The sequence below is a fragment of the Equus asinus genome, chromosome 10, assembly GCF_041296235.1.
Source record: "Equus asinus isolate D_3611 breed Donkey chromosome 10, EquAss-T2T_v2, whole genome shotgun sequence".
NCBI lineage: Eukaryota > Metazoa > Chordata > Mammalia > Perissodactyla > Equidae > Equus > Equus asinus.
In genome coordinates, this window is record NC_091799.1 from 22,691,604 (window position 1) to 22,696,067 (window position 4,464).

The 4,464-nt window shown below is 37.1% G+C and overlaps 1 pseudogene; it reads left to right on the top strand.

Annotated features, from left to right (window-relative positions):
- Nucleotides 1-371: 371 nt before the first annotated feature.
- LOC106830774 (olfactory receptor 1B1-like) lies at nt 372-1,323 on the top strand (annotated as a pseudogene).
- Nucleotides 1,324-4,464: the final 3,141 nt, after the last annotated feature.

Here is a 4,464-nt window from a genome sequence, read left to right on the forward strand (position 1 = left end):
CCAGAGAGAGTAAGTATAGGAATTTTTTCATGACATTTGTCAGGAAGGAAATAAGCAGTAGTTGGATGAAATGACAGTATTGAATGGAGGGTTTATACCTGTAGGAAGGCCTTCATCAGAGTTTATAGATTACCTGAAAGGAGCTACTAGTGTGAGTGTAAAGGACTAAATAAGGGAGAATATACCATAATAAATTAAGGACATAAGGTCATATATCTTGAGGAAGGACCATAGTGATAGAGACAAATTTAAGCCTTTAAGGAGTTTTAACAACATAAATAAATTAACTAGAATTGCTATGATCCCTTACCTATGACCTATGACTTGACTTTTGATTCAAACTTTTCCAGGCAGGCTCATTGTCACTCATCATGGGCTGTGCTCCTAATGCTTCACATTCTCCTGTATTCTTGCTCCTTGGATTCTCAAGAACTAGAGTCCCCCCAGCTTTCCTTTTTCTCCTGTTCCTGGCTATTTACCTGTCCACTATAGTGGGGAACGTGACTCTAGTGTTACTTATCTCCCGGGACTCCAGGCTCCATTCACCTATGTACTATCTGCTCTGTGGTCTTTCCGTGATAGACATGGGGCTGTCCACATTCATCCTGCCCCAGTTGCTGGCCCATCTGGTCTCTAATTATCCAGCCATTCCTGCTGCACGCTCTTTGGCCCACTTCTTTTTTTTTCTATGTATTTGGAGTTACAGATACACTTGTTATTTCTGTCATGGCTCTGGATCGTTATGTGGCCATCTATGACCCTCTGCATTACCATTCAGTGATTAATCGCCAACTCTGTGCTCGCTTACTGGCTTTGTGCTGGGTGGTGTCCATGGTGCACACCATGCTGCACATGGGACTCCTCTTGCCTCTTTACTGGGCTGGGGATGCTGAGGGCCATGTTAATCTTCCTCACTTTTTTTGTGACCACCAACCACTTCTGTGAGCCTCTTGCTCTGACATACATTCCAATGAGTTGGTCATATTCTTGGAGGGTCGCTTCCTCATGATAGGCCCCTGTGCCCTCATTGTACTCTCCTATGTCTTCATTGGGGCCACCATCTTACATTTGCCTTCAGCTGCTGGTCGCCGCCGTGCTTTCTTCACCTGTGGATCCCACCTCACCATGGTTGGCTTCCTCTATGGCACCATCATTTGGGTCTACTTCCAGCCTCCTTACCAGAACTCTCAGGATCAGGATATGGTGGCTCCTGTGATGTACACCACCATTACACCTTTGGCCAACCCTTTTGTGTATAGCCTCTGCAACAAGGATATCAAGAGTGCACTCCGTGGGCTGCTTGGACTGGGGAGAATGGACTAATGATTAGCCTGGCTAAAAACCATATTGATTGTGAGGAAAGAAGTGGTCAGATTTAAGCACAGAGGGTTTTGGAGAGATGAGAGGGAGGGATGGCCTGGACAACTTATGGAACTCCAGATATGACTCTTTTTGATGCAGTGCTCCGACAATGCTGGGAACATTCCACATGCATGCCACATGTTCTCAGAGCTTCCCCATCAACATTCCCCTGGAACTGCTCTTCAGGCCATTTATCCTCAGTTATCAAAGTGGACATAAATGAGTCACTAGGCCTGGGTAGCTTTAATTCCAGAGTTTTCAAAAAATATGAGAATATTATTATGAAATTCTGAACTAAATCAGACACAGTGAAGTTAATTCAAGTCACATTTAACTTGGTGTGCTTGCTTGTGGGAAGCATATTGGTGTATATCAGAAAGTTAGTGGAAGAGAACACTGAGTAAATAGGGGTGACAACTTCATATCTGTTCCACTCAGTGAGCAAATATATGCCCAGAAGTGAAAGTGTAGAGAGCCATGAATTTGCTATTCTATATGTGAGCCCCAGTTTCCATAGGCATCTCATAGTGTGAATATCTTATTCCGATGCATGTGAATTTGATTTTCTATATCTTAAATGAATTTCAATTTACATTTTTCAAATGAAGTATATCAAGAAAATATAAGCTAAATGCATCGCTGCATAAAAGAAAGAACAGTGAATTATTTCAACAATGGAGAGAACAGTTGGCTTAGCATTTTGGGAGCTGAACATTGACTTATATTTTGTTAGCTCTTAAGGGATTTACAATGACAATTTTTTAAAAAATTTACTGAGATATAACTGACGTATAGCATCATGTAAGTTTAAGGTGTCCAATGGGTAACTTCGGTACATTTATATATTGCAAAATGATTGCCACTGAAGCATTAGCTAACATCTCTATCACATCACATAACATCATTTCTTATTTGTGGTAGGAACAATAAAGATCCAGTCTCTTATCAACTTTGAAGTTTATATATAATTCACTATGCTGTGCATTAAATCTCCAGGATTTATTTATCTACAAGTTGCAGGTTTGTACCCTTAAACCACATCTCCCCGATTCTCCCACTCTCTGACCCCTGGTAAATGTCATTCTACTCTCTGCTTTTATGAGTTCAGCTTTTCTAGATTCCATGTACAAGTGATATCATAGTATTTGTCTTTCTTTGTCTGACTTATTTCACCTAGCGTAATGTCCTCAAGTTTAATCAATGTTGTCACAAATGGCAGGATTTCCTTCTTTCTCATGGATGAATAATATTTCATTGTATGCCACATCATCTTTATCCGTTCATGCACTGACAGACACTTAGATTGTTTCTATATCTTGGCTCTTGTGAATGATGCTGCAATAAGCATGGAAGTGCAGATATCTTTTTGAAATCCTGCTTTCATTTCCTTTGGATATATGCAGAAATGAGATTTCTGGATCATATGTTAGTTGTATTTTTCATTTTTTGTGGAACCTCCATACTGTATTTCATAGTGTCTGGATCAATTTACATTTTCACCATCAATTCCCAAGGGTTCCCTTATCTACATGTCATTGCCAACATTTGCCTTTTTGATGACAGTCACTCTAAAAGGTGTGTGGTGATATTTCATTGTGTTTTTGATTTGCATTTCCCTGATGATTAGTGATGTTGAGCACCTTTTCATGTACTTGTTGGCTATTTAGATGTCTTCTTTGGAAAAACGTCCATTCAATACCTCTGCCCATTTTTAATCGGACTTTTTTGTTGCTGTTGTCGAGTTGGGTCAGTTCCTTATATCTTTTGGATATTAGCCCCTTATCGTATACATGGCCTGCAAGTTTTTCTCCCATTCCTTAGGTTAGCTTTTCATTATTTCCTTTTGCTGTACAGAGCTTTTTAGTTTGATGTAGTCCAACTTGATTTTTGCTTTTGTTGTTTGAGCTTTTGGTGTCATATCCAGAAAATTATTGTCCAGACCAATGTTGAAGAGCTTATTCCCTACTTTTCCTTGGAATTTTGTGGTATCAGGCCTTATGCTTAAGTCTTTAATCCAATTTGAACTAATTTTTGTGTATGGTGTAAGATAGGCATTCAGTTTCGTTTTTCTGTATGTGGTTATCCAGTTTTCCCAACACCATTTGTTAGAGAGACTATCTTTTCACCACTGAATGTTCTTCATTCCTTTGTTAAAAACTAATTGACAAAGATAAATGGGTTTATTTCTGGACTCTCAACTATATCCCATTGATCTATATGTTTATATTTTTGCCAGTACCACATTCTTTTGATTGCTGTAGCTTTGTAATAAGTATTAAAATAGGGACACATGAATCCTCCAAATTTGTTCTTTTTTTTGAGATTGTTTAGTGTACTCATGGTTCCTAGCAATTACAAATAAATATTAGAATTGCTTTTTCCATTTCTACAAAATAGTCCATTGGGATTTTGATAGAGATTGCACTGAATCTGTAGAACATTTTTTGGTGTCTTGTCATTTTAACAGTATTATGTCTCCCAATCCATTACTTAGGCTATATTTCCATTTATTAAGGTCTTCTTTAATTTATTTCAGCCATGTTCTGTAGTTTTTAGTGTACAAGTAGTTAAATTTACTCCAAAGTATTTTATTCTTTTCGAAGCTATTGAAATAAAATTATTTTCTTAATTCCCTTCCAGATTATTAATTTCTAATATGTATATAATATAATATAATACAACCTATTTTTCATATTGATCTTGAATTCTTTTCAAGATCTTTTCTGAGGCTTATTAACGCTGTTTCTTTATTAGTTCTTACAGCTTTCTGGTGTGGATTTTTAGGATTTCTATGCATTTGCTTTTTATAATTCTATCTCTTTATTGTTATTCTCTATTTGGTGAGAAGTCATTTCTTGGTTTCCTTTACTTCTTTGTCCATCATTTCCTTTAGCTCTTTAAACATATTTAAGACAATTGACCTATAGTCTTAGCCTAGTAAGTTCAGTGTCTGTTTTTCCTCTGGAATAGTTTCTGCAATTTCTTTTTCTTACATGTAATAATGTGTTTTCTTTTTTATCTCTATTCCTTGTAATTTTTTGTTGTAAACTGGACATTTTGAATATTATGATTTGTAAAAAAAGAAGGAAAAGGAAAAAAAAA